The sequence below is a fragment of the Diceros bicornis genome, chromosome 3, assembly GCF_020826845.1.
Source record: "Diceros bicornis minor isolate mBicDic1 chromosome 3, mDicBic1.mat.cur, whole genome shotgun sequence".
Taxonomy (NCBI): domain Eukaryota; kingdom Metazoa; phylum Chordata; class Mammalia; order Perissodactyla; family Rhinocerotidae; genus Diceros; species Diceros bicornis.
Genome location: NC_080742.1, coordinates 100,368,027 through 100,381,152, shown reverse-complemented (window position 1 = coordinate 100,381,152; position 13,126 = coordinate 100,368,027).

Here is a 13,126-nt window from a genome sequence, read left to right as displayed (position 1 = left end):
ATAAGCACTTGCTCATACACTCCTAGTAAATATATTTCTTTTTTTTTTGGTGAGGAGGATGGTCCCTGAGCTAACATCTGTGCCAATCTTCCTCTATTTTGTATATATGACGCCACCACAGAATGGCTTGATGAGTGGTGTGTAGGTCTGCGCCCGGGATCCGAACACATGAACTCTGGGTCACCAAAGCAGAGTGTGCAAGCTTAACCACTACTCCACCAGGCTGGCCCCAAAAATAGATGTCTTAAATGAAATCTCTTTTAAGAATTTTCCTTATTACTGAAACGAACATGCTTATTGCATAAAACAAAAATATATAGATAAGCAAAGAATAGCATGAAAAATATCCTTAGTCATACTATTTAGAGACAGTTTGCCTATATCCTTTCAGAAGCTTATCTCTGAAAGTATGTATAGGCATTATTTTATTGACTAAATATGTAGAAGCATATGACTATTTTATGATTTAGTTAATGATTCTTTTGGTAATATTTAGAATGTGTCCTGTGTTTTTCTACTATATGTATTGCTGGAATGAACAACCTTGTCCATATATCTTTGGATTTGAGATTTTTTTCTTGGATTAGATTCCCAAGAGGGTCACTAATGAGTCAGTTGCTATGAACATTTTTTTTTTCGGTGAGCTAGCATCCATGCCAATCCTCCTCTTTTTGCTGAGGAAGACTGGCCCTGGGCTAACATCTGTGTCTATCTTCCTCCACTTTATATGGGACGCCGCCACAGCATGGCCTGACAAGTGGTGCATCAGTGTGCGCCCGGGATTCTGAACCCGGGCCGCCAGCAGCGGAGCGCACGCACTTAACCACTACACCACAGGGCCAGCCCCGCTATGAACATTTTTAATGCTCATGAATCTCTGTCTGCATCCCCCCCACCTCCAGAAAGTTTGGCTCCACTCATCCTCTTTCACACAGTACTTGTGATTAATACATTTTGTTTGTGATAATTTGATTGGTGAATCATGACATCTCAGATTTGGCTTTTATTTCTATTTGATTGCTACTGAGGTTACACATGTTTCCAGTGCTCACTCTCCTTCACAACGACCACTTTCATGATTTGTCTGTTGGTCCTTCACCTATAAGGTGGCATCTCTATCAGTGGGCACACTGAGGCATATTCATCTTTAAAGAGAAAACATCACAAAGTCCTGTCATCTTGACGCCTTTTTCCAGTTGGTATAATGTGCAGAAGAGACAAGGAAAATGTATTTCTATCAATCTTTGTGTTGTCGGTCTCTTGATTTCTTGAAAAATAAGGAAAACAAAGTAGAATTTTTGACCTTTGAATTTTCAGTTACTGTGCCAACCTTTCAAGACAATTAAGACATAAATATTCTTTATATAGGATCATCTCCTTCTTAATCCATTATTGATACCTCGTACTGAAGCAGCATGGCGCGTTCAAAAGAATCGTCTCAGAGAACGCAAATGTTAATAAAAGATGGGTTGTCAAATATGTTTAGAAAGAAAGCAATGAAGAGAGAACATAATTTGCCTTTCTTAGATTTCCTGACAATGTCACAGTAGGCACCTAACCCCACCGGGCTTTCCCTTCCTGTCCCGTGTGAGCCTTGGTGACGACACCCGCGGGTGGCCGTCAGCACTGCGCAGGGGACAGCTCCCCGGGAAAGGAACCGTTTTGGGACATAGGCTGTAATTATGTTTAAGGATTTAAGCCTGTTTCATATTTCTGGATAACATGTAATGCATTTTATAACCATAAGTTGTTAAAGATGAGCTGTTAATTGGAGCAACAGTTGAATAAATGCTTCAAAACCAACCAGATCCACAATTTGATTCTCTAATCTCATTTGTAAATATTGCAACCACTTTGATGAATATGATGAGGAGGAGGAGGAGGAGAAAGAGGAGGAAGAAGGATATCTAGAGATCTTGCTGACGTTATATAAAGGATCTTTGATAGCAACATCATTATAGTTCCTTTAGAGAAGGTCAGGAAATTCAAACTCCTAAAGAAGTCATCACACTGAGTGGTGTACACTTTCTCTTTGTTCCGTTTATTCAAAGGGAAACGGATGGGCAGTAGGTGAGTTCAAACCAGGCTGTGTAGGACATTCTGCTTTAGGAAAGCAAGATTTCCAAAACTCCAGGTTCATAAAGTGGATAATTTAAAATTAGAACCTGAGTGATTGCATTACAAAGGAATTTTTCAGTCTGGAAAAAAATACTTTATATTTCTTTAAAATATCAGCTCTTTTTGCCCATTTAAAATAGCTGAGTTGACACAGTTTTCATAATACCATTCTTTTTTTTTCCAGTGCAGCAACAACAGTATCTTAACATTAATTTGAAACGCAAAATCACATCAATCCTGTATTCTCTTTTATTCTCACACACAGATTTTGCACGGGTTACAGGGTGAGACAGGAGAGCACAGGGGGAGACACATCACAAGTCACTTTACCTGAAATGTGACTCAGCAGATATTTGTCTTTTAGTATTTGGTGAAAGATGCATTTTTCTTTTCCTCTCCAGTCAGAACGATTTTTTCACAATAAATTTCCTGCTGGGAGAGCATTAGGGCTGATCTACGGGAGCAGGACGAACCCATTTAGGCCACTTAAACAATGCAATATGTTTGTCACAGCGAAAGTCTGTGAACCAGCTAATGATTTGCAATTTAGGAAGATATGCCTGTTTGGATGCCCAAGTTCTCAACTTCATAGTTTATTTCATCCAAGGCTGCTGTTCTCATTAGGAGTTTGCAGTCCATCAAACGCATGTTAAAAACAAAACAAAACAGAAATGAGCTTTGGGAACCAAAGAATCGACACAATCCTGGGTGTTGCAATGCTTAGGAGTTTCCAGTGCATGAGGAGCCCTTCTCGTAGGGTCCAGGGGACCCTGATACCCAGGGTGCTCAGCAAAGGTCCCCCTAACTGTTCAGTGCTGATGGCGTTCCTGGGTTCACTGCTATGGTTCTGAAGAGGCCCCAAAGCTAGATGCCCTGTCTCTATGCCTTGTGTGACGCATCTAACTGGGTGGGGACCCAGAGTCTAAGGTGAGGCAGGTGGCCTTGGAGGGACCGTTTTGCAATTAAAGAGTATTCATGACAGATGGGTGAGTCTCAGGGATCTCGCCCTCTTTGTGCAGCAAAAAGAGCATCTCCCACCTTCTGGGAGGAGGCGTTGACAGACATCGTAAACAAAGAGCAAGGCTGTGATCATGGCAGAAGTCATCATTTCGGGAATTTGAGGGTAAATGAGTATGTACACATTTCCACTTGCAAAACACGTCTGAATATGTGAGAGCCGCTTTGCATCTCCTTTGCTTTTTGAAGCTCTTGCAGGTATGAAGTGCACTGGCTTCCTGGGCACTCACTTAGTGTGTTGATCTAGTTGGACAAAAGAGCAGAACTATGAAAAATTACTCCGACAAGAATTCCTTTCATCTTCAGGCAGTAGAGCATCTTTAAAATCTGATTAAAACACTTTGGAACAAATGAAATTGCTCTTGGTTTAACAGTAGTACTGGACGTGGGACTCCCAGGGGAAAAATCCTCCAGGGGTTTCCCGGTGTTTCTCAGTTCCAGGAATGCATGTTTGAGAGTCAGAAACTGTGGGTAAGCCCGAATTCTTGACTTTGTTTTCCTCACTGCCTTCTTGTAATCGTTGTTCTAATGTATATAATTTATCTCTAGTAGCTAAGTGTCTCTCTCGTCTCTCCTCACCGTTCTGTGCTCTTTTGGGTCCAGAAACAGGTTGCTCCAAGGTCCCCGGCCTCCCTGCAATGAAGTAAATGGGCTCAGATTGTGTGAATGACCAGGGCTCAGGGGGCAAGGGTCAAGTGAGAGGGGAGGGAGGGCGGGGGGGATGGCCGAGCACAGAGGGTGGGGCCTGGCTGCCTGAAGGGTACCAGGGCTGATGCAAATCATGACCAGGCAAATTCCGTGGCTCGCTGCCTCCCTTCTCCCCACGTCTGTGACTTCTCTGCCTTTTGGAGGCCATTCCAGATGGTAATTTTAACCTCATTTAAAACCTCACTGATTTAGCTTGTTTTAAGGAGACTTCTTATTCAGGGAAGTTCTATGTGGCTTGTCTCAGTGGTTTGAAGGTAGAGAAACAGCCAGTGAGCCTGTCCACACTTCCTGAAGGGAAACGAGTCGGAATATTTCTGAAGAGCTCTCTACTGAAACCGCCTGGCCTGCCCTCCCTTGGGGAGGGGAGAGAGGACCCAGCTTTTGTGTTCTGCAAAGGCTCCAATGTTGAAATGAACCTTGGTTCCCAGCAGCCTCCCCAACCAGTGATGTTGTTCTTTGAATTTACAAAGCTATTTGTAGACATCTGTATTCATTAGCTCATCTCATAATGTGGCAGCAAAGGGGCATGCCACAGTTACCAGTTTAGAAAACCAAGGCTTGTTGGGGATCACGTGCTCAGAGTCACAGGTGGAGAGTCCCGTGCAGCAGGAGAAAAACGCTCCACGCGCCCAGCTTCCCCATCACAAGGGCAATATATGAGCAAATGAGCTAGAAAAGATCATTTGTGAGGGGCCAAATAATTGCTTAAAATAAAAATTAATAGTCCTGTCTTTTACTTCCTATATTTCAGGTTTATGGAGCATTAATAATAAAGCTGCAAATCCCTTGGATCATAGGAACTCTCTCTCACAACTCAATGTTAATTTCTTTCTTGCAAAATTAACACTTTTTCTCTTTAGACATTGAGATTTTGTACTTTTTTCCCTCTGAGGTTGTTCACTGAAATATTTGTTTTTAGGAGGAGTTGGAGTTTAGGATTATAAATAATATTGTTTCTTCAAAACTGTTTCCAATGGGATACGTTGGAAACATAGTGAAATTTTACTCTAAAAATAATGTGTCAGGTTTCTAAATCAATCTGACTTAATAATGTGAATCGTATTTTAAATCGTCACTGCAGGGGCCGGCCCCGTGGCGTAGCGGTTAAGTGCACGCGCTCCGCTGCTGGTGGCCTGGGTTTGGATCCTGGGCGCGCACCACCGCATCACTTGTCAGGCGATGCTGAGGTGGCGTCCCACATAAAGTGGAGGAAGATCGGCATGGATGTTAGCTCAGGGCCAGTCTTCCTCAGCAAAAAGAGGAGGATTGGCACGGATGTTAGCTCAGGGCTGATCTTCCTCACACACACACACAAAATCGTCCCTGCATAGTGACTGAAGAAACATTCAAATGAGATATGGCCTCCCTGACGGATTAAGGCTCACCCACACCTGAAGGCACCTGACCGTGACACAGAAACATGCTCTGGACATCTGGCCTCCACTGGGAACTGGGCAACCCCGATGATCGAGGGGTGGGGAGGGAACAGGCCAGTCAGCTCTAGAGAAGAACTGCAAAATATCATGTGTGCAAATGACATGTAAGAGACGTGACTCCCAGTATACACGCGGGTGAATACGGGTTCCATGCAGCCAGGAAGTGCCTGGTTTGAAAACAATTCTCTAAAAGTTTAGTAGCAAGATGACTGTTTGGAGCTTAGAATGAGGATTACCAAAGGAAACGGATTCCGAATGTCGGGCCGGATCCTTGGGAAGCCTGGTTGGCCTTGCTGCAGCTAGCAACCAGGGGCCACAACTTATTTGGGGAAACCACCCATGTTTTGCTTCTGGACAGCGTGGCTCTGTTGGGAGAGCTTGGGGAAGGACCCGGAGGCCTGGGGCTAAGCGCTGCTTCACTGCAGTGGAGTTCACAAAGGCCCCGTGAAGGCAGAGCTGCTTGGCAGGGACTCAAAGGCAGGCAGAGGACGGGACAGCTCCGCAGTGGGAAGAGTGGGGCTCAGCTGTTTCTGATGGAGGCTGTGGGCCGGGGAAGCTGGGCTCCTGTGTGACTGGTTAGGGGAGCGTATTTAACTTTCCCCAGCTGGTCCTAAGCTGGAAGTCGGGGCAGAAATGAGGGAAGCTGGCAGATGTTGACCAAGTCCTGGCCCGACTGTTACAGGGGCTCCTGAGCTGGTTGCTCGAGATACAAGTCTGACTTCCTGCAAGCCAGCCTGCCTCCTGGGCTGGCCACTGTGGACAGTGGGTTGGCTTCCCGCCTGGCTGCTGCAGGTTGTGGTGAGAGTTCGAGAGGAGCAAGAAGAACAAGAGGTCCAGCTGATTGCCCTTCTGCAGGAAGAGCTGTGGGGCTGCTCACACTTCTGGTGGCCATGACGTTTGGCTCCCTGAGTGAGGACACCTCAGGAATAAGGAGTGGAAACCCCCACTTCCAAGCCCACAGCGCATCTCCTGATTCTCTTCGGGGTGAGTCCCCATTCCCTGTCCTGCCTTTGCCCCGTCTTTCCCTGTCGTCCTTCAGCAGAGGTGCCAGGAGCTGGCCAGGCTTTCAGACTTAGTCCCGCCTCCCCACATGCCCACCCTCCGCTACGGCATCTGGCCTTCTCAGCTCCTCGTCTTCCTCACCCCGTCACTCTGGGGTCCTCTGACCCCGTTGCCAGTCATCGGCCCTCTGTGGGGATGCCGGCTGGGTCCTGCTTTGCTTCTGAAGCACATTTGCTTCCAGTCCAGTGGGGGCCACGGCAGGTCCAACCCCGGGCTGGGGGGCCCTGCCACCCGCCCGCCTGCGAGTTCTGCTGCCCACACTCGGCCTCGGACCAGAGCAGCTGCTTCCAAAGGGAGGGAGTTAGACCCCACTCGGTAGAGTCTGGGAGATGTTGGCAAATGTTCTTTATTTTAAAAATGTTGTTAACTTCCCTGTGATGACAGGTGACCTACTGAGGGGTGTCCCCTGGTGGCGCCTTTGGTGTTTGTGGTGATGCACCGGACGCTGCCAAGGTGGGCCGCTCACACCCTGACACACGCAGACCACTCCCTCAGCTCTGCCCTCCTGCCACCCTTTCTGTCCTCGCTGTGTGGGAGGGCCTTGTGTCCCCTCACTAGGTCAATTGTATTCATGTGTTCAGTCGAACACAGGGTTTATCTCCACTCCTACTGAAAACCCCACTAGAAGGACAGCACAGGAATTTAAAAAAGATGTGAACGCAGAAAGACAGAGAGAAGAGGAAGAGGAGGAACGGTGGTGGCTACAGACTGACGGCAGGTGGGAGGGAGGGAGAGAGGCAGGCCTCGGAGGGGAGAAGCACCAGGAGGTCTGGAAGGCTGACCCTGCATTTAGAGTGGCAGGGTCACGGGGCCCCTGCACCCTGACCCCATTCAGCCAGGTGTGCCCCTCCTCACCCCACGGATGGCAGGAGGTTTGCTCCCTGCAGATGCTGAATCAGAAGAGACCCAGGCTTAGGGCCCCCAGCCTCTGAGAGGAGCTACAGCCTCAGTACTGTTGAGAACCGGCCATTGAGTTATTTCACCCCAAGTCATGAGATTCTCTCTCCTCAGACACACGCTTCTGACATGTTCCAGAACACTGGCAGCCCAGTAAGTCTTCTGCACCCCAGACGATAGACAAGGGAATTACAGCCGGGGACTGACGGGCCTGAGAGAAAGTCTCCGACGTTCGGGTCCCTCCAGCAAAGCCCACACTTCAACAAGCCCCACCCAGACACTCACTTCCCATCAGCCTTCTGCTGTCTAAAAGTAGGACAGATAGCCAACGCTCCCCTAACATCTGAGCGACACCCCTCCACCCAAGGCGGCCCACGTAAGACAAAGCCAAACAAAACCGAACAGCAGCCAGTGGGAGAGGAAAAGGAGACCACAGGACGCGGACAACGTCTGCGACGCAGGCCGCCCTCACGGCGTGAACGGGTGCCACTCCAGGCAGCGGGAGCAGGATGCTGTGTTAATAAGGGACACAGGGGCAGAATCTTTATTTATTTATTTTTTGGTGAGGGAGATCGGCCCTGAGCTAACATCTGCCAATCATCCTCTTTTTTTGCTGAGGAAGACTGGCCCTGGGCTAACATCCATGCCCATCTTCCTCCACTTTATATGGGACGCCGCCACAGCATGGCTCGACAAGTGGTGCGTCGGTGCGTGCCCGGGATCCAAACCTGCGAACCCCAGGCCCCCGAAGCGGAGCGCATGCACTTAACCGCTACTCCACCGGGCCGGCCCCGTCACAGTGGCAGAATTTTTAACTGTCAGCAGATTAGAAGATAAAGTTAAAGATATGTTCCAGGGGAAAAAAAAAAAAAAGAAGACAAAACATTAGAAAATACATGAAAAAAGATAAGAAAATAATGTCACTGTAGCAGTCTAGTATCCGACTAATGGGAGATCTGGGATGGGAGAATCAAGAACACGGGGTGGTGGAAGGAGCTGAGTTTACAATCTGAAAGGACGCTGTTATGGGTTGAGCGGTGTCCCCCCAGATTCATATGTTGAAGTCCTAACCCCAGTACCACAGAAAGTGACCTTATTTGCAAATAGGGTCATTGCAGATGTAAACAGCTAAGATGAGGTCACACTGGGGCATGACTGGTGTCCTTACAAAAACGAGAAATTTGGTCGCAGTTGGTTACAGAGGGATAAGGCCATGCAAAAACTGGAATTGTGCTGCCACAAGCCAAGGAACGCCAAAGGTTGCTGGCAACGACCAGAAGGCAGAAGAGAGGGATGAACAGATTCTCCTTCTCAGCCCTCAGAAGGAACCAGCCTGCTGACACCTTGATTTGGGACTTCCAGCCTCCAGAACTGTGAGACCGTACATTTCTGTTGTTTAAGCCTCCAAGTTTGTGCAACTTGTTTCAGCACAGCCCCAGGAGACGAGAAGAGGCCCTTTGAATGCCCAGGTCTGTGAATGAGAAAAGACTCATGGAAGCAGACTGCCACAAAGCCTCAGACACCAGTGACATAGAAGCTCCTAAAAGAGTCCAGAGAAAACGCAGGTCAGACAAGCGACCCGAAGGTAAAGTGGCGTTAGACCTTTGTGTCTGTCTGGTTCCTCTGAGAAGACGGACCAAAAATGCAAAGATTTCACAGGGGCGCGCCCTGAGTGAGATAGAGTGGGAGGAGCCAGAGCAGCTTCATGGCGTCTGGCTCCAAGTGGAGGAGTCTGGAGGGAGGACGGGGGGCGCTGCACAGCCTCAGGATGGTTCCCCAAGGTCATGGGGGTTCTCACACCAGTTGCCCATCAGAGGCAACCCATGTCTCCCAACAACAGTCCTGCCTTAGGATCCCTCTCCGGCCCAGCCCTGGCTGGGAGCAGCCCCTGGGAAGCTGGGCTGCACAAATGTGGCCACAGATTTCGGAGCAGAGCAGCTGGAACCCTGGGCCAACTGTGTTCCCTGTAGTTGGAGGTGTAGGAGGTGGATTGAGGTGTAGAGGGTGGATGGAGGTGTGGGGTGGATGGAGGTGTGGGGGTGGATGAGGTATGTGGGTGGATAGAGGAGTGTGGGGGGTGGATGAGATATGGGGCAGATGGAGGTATGGGGTGGATGGAGGTGTGGGGGTGGATGAGGTATGTGGGTGGATGGAGGTGTGTGGGGGGTGGATGAGATGTGGGGCGGATGGAGGTGTGGGGTGGATGGAGGTGTGGGGTGGATGGAGGTGTTTGGGGTGGGTGGAGGTGTTTGGGGCGGGTGGAGGTATGTGTGGGGGTGGACGGAGGTGTGGGGGATGGGTGGAGGTGTGTGTGTGTGGGGTGGATGGAGGTGTGTGTGTCTGGGTGGATGGAGGTGTGGGGTGGATGGAGGTGGGGGGGTGGATGGAGGTGTGGGGGTAGATGGAGGTGGGGGGTGGATGGAGGTGTGTGTGGTAGATGGAGGTGTGGGGGGTGGATGGAGGTATGGGGGTGGATGGAGGTGTGGGGTAGATGGCGGTGTTTGGGGTGGGTGGAGGTGTTTGGGGCCGGTGGAGGTATGTGTGGGGGTGGACGGAGGTGTGGGGGATGGGTGGAGGTGTGTTTGGGGCGTGGATGGAGGTGTGTGTGTCTGGGTGGATGGAGGTGTGGGGGTGGATGGAGGTGGGGGGGTGGATGGAGGTGTGGGGGTGGATGGAGGAGTGGGCGGTGGATGGAGGTGTGTGTTGGGGGTGGATGGAGGTGTAGGGGGCGGATGCGGTGTGGGAGCAGATGGAGGTATGGGGGGTGGATGAGGTGTGGGGGGTGCGTTCTCATGGCCCCACAACCTTTCAACAACAAAGTAGAAGGTGAAACTCATTGGGAAAACCCTTAGGAATTCAGAAAGAAAATGACTCCGGTCCTGGAGTCCCAGTCAAGTCGTCAGTCATGTCTGAGGGTAGAATAAAGATATTTTTAATCTGACAAGGTCTCAAAAACTATCTCCAAAGCATCTTCTGTTGGAAGCTACTAGAGAGCATGTTACACTTAAAGGGGTATAAACTGAAGAAGGGGATCCTGGAGTCCGGAACCCCAAGATCCAGCTGGGAAGTCCCCGGCCCCGGGATAGATCACCCAGTGGTGGTGTTGACTATTGAGAGGAGCGTGGGGTTCTGTCAGAGAATCTGGGTATGAGTTCAAGATGGGCGTAGAAAATGAAGTGAATGGAAATGTCCACTATTAACAATACGCAGAAGTTGTACAGGAGAGGAAAGGGCTGGAGCGCTGGGGCTCAGCCAGAGGGGTCTCTATAATCGTGACATTATATATATATAATCGTGACTACTCAACACAGATTTAGCAAAAAATACGATAAAACTGTGCAAAAAGAAGCAGAGGGAGTGTGCAGCCGTGGGCGGTGGTGCACGGCTAGCTCCTCATCTCCCAAAATGGCAAGTCTGGGGAATGTCTACCACTAGCATGTCAAGGAATAGCGGCATAAGCTATTATTTGGAAACATGGAGCTCAAATGCGCAGGAAACAATTTGCAAAGTTGGAGGTGCTGCCCCTGGTGGGTGAGAGCTGGGGGTGGGCGGGAGCCTGCTTTTCAGAATGTCTTGCAGGAGTGTTTGGCTTTTTAAACTCTCTGCATGTGCTGCTTTGATCAATGTTAAAAGAATATGTAATATCCCCCTCTACCCCCACTAAACAATTCAATATGAGCACACATTAGGGTGCAGCCTAAGAAGTCAGAATCCACTGAGAGGAGGCAAGGCCCTGCAGTGGGACGTCGAGGGGTCCTGCTGAAGGAGGGGACGGGCTGATGCACAACCAGATCCCCTCCTGGCCCGGTGTGCCAGTCCTTTCTTTGGGGCCCCAGCACAGCCTCAGGGGTGCTTGGATTAACCGCAATCTCGACAGCTTTCCTTCCCCACGTGCTCCCCATGACACCAGGCAGGACGGGGTTCTGGGAAGGAGGATCCCAATACATATAGCTTTGATAATTTCCAGAGGAAATGGGGAAAACATGCACAATGCAAATACAATATTGGGTAGGATCCGCGCCCACGTTATTTCCCTGGCGGGAGCCCATTAAACACAGCCCAGCGGTGCCTTGGGCAACGAGGCACATATGGCTCTGACTCCGACCTCAGCTGAGATCGGAATTGAGGTCTGAGCTGGTCACTGCCCTGCTGGGGGAAGCTTGATGATGGTTGGAGGTGGCCAGTGGTCACTGGCTTGGTCAGAATTGCGTTCCCAAGCTCCCAGATCCCGCGGTGCAGCGGCACACAGAATGTGACAAATGATGGGAGCGGTTTACATTACGTCAAAAAGAGACCTTTTATGCCAAGTTTTGTTTCTGTGGCTTTTAGGTCAAGGACAATTGAAACACTAGAGCTGGAAATGCTCCTGGAGCTCATTTAATAATGTCCCTTCATTTTACAGTCAGAAAGGTCGAGTCCCGTGGACGTGTGCACTGCTCAGGTCAATCAGCTTGTGTGCCTTGGGAAACTTGCCCACGCATCTGCTCTGCATCAGTGTTCAGTGCCGAGAAACAGCGAGTGGTGACTGGCCCAGCCCTGGGGGTTCCTCTCTGAGACCATGGTGGATGGACCACCATTAGGGGTGGTCACAGCACAGGGAGGGAAGGGTGCTGCCCTGGGGGCACCAAAGCTGGGCTCAGACTCTGACTAGAGGGCAGGCTTCCTGGAGGGGGTGACACTTGAATCAATCCCAAAGGACCAGGAGCAGTTGGGTGAACAAGGAAGAGTCTGGGCGCATGGATCAGCCTCTCAGACTGAGGGGCTGGCCTGTGTGAAGAGGCGCACTGGGGGCATCTAAGTAAGGCACCTAGAGAAATGACACAGAGGGACAGGCAGGTCCGGTCATGCACCACTCCTTACACCAGTGCTGAGGAGATGGGGTTATCCTCAGGGAAATGCTGGCACATCGGTGGAATTTGTGTATTTGGTCTTTGAATCATGATTAGGTTGGTTTTTAAAGAAAGATCAAGCGGCAGCACTGGAGATAGACTGGAGAGACTCCACGGTAGAGGATCCTGGAAGATGAAGCTGCGGAAATCCAGAGGAGGAAGAGTGAGGATGGGGTCAAGAGGAGACGAGAGCCATCCAGGCTCAGCGGGTTGATGATGGGGGCAGGAAGGGTGCGACCTGTGTAAGCCCAGGCCTCTGCGCTGGACATCTCTTTCCCTCCACATCCCCTCTCCACCCAATGGCTGGCATCCCTGGGCTCTGTGCCCTTGGTGCCAGGGAGGGTGGCTGGTGGGTGGTGTCCGCAGCAGAGCTGAAGGCGGGAGCACTCGGGGTGGATGTTTGTCCCCGGCCCACTCTTCGAGGGCCTGCATGAGTGCATCCCTCTACTGGAGGACCCATTCCTGAAGTGCAGCCTTCCTACAACTGTCCTCCAAGTTCCAGATGCCCCTTTGGTTTCAGGACTGGTAACGGCCCCAGGGACGGCACCATTCTTCTCTCTTGGCTTAAATCCTGCCCAGCCCTTGATTCAACTCTCCTTAAATCACCCAGGTTGCACCAACCGTTTGTTTTCTGTGGGGACTCTGACTAACCTACCCCTAGCTCTGTGCCTGGGGGTGAGGACCCCAACATGGGGTGACTCTTGCCACGGCTCCCACCCCACCCCACTCCTCCCACAGGCTGCAGAGGCCACAGCCTACGCCCTACACGTCTTTCTCGCTCCACCCCAGGGCGCTGTCTGGTCCTTTCCAGTCCTCATCCCTGGGCTCCTCTGTCCCCGTCTCCCATCTGTCCTGCCCGCCCGCTTTGGGGGAATCCTGCAGCTCCCTGGCCCAGGGCTGGAAAGGCTCCCGGTCAGCAGATTTCTCCCAGAAGACAAAGACTCCCGTTCTCAGCCTCTGGGGCCAATACATTTAAGAAAGAAAGGAGCACAGGCAGAA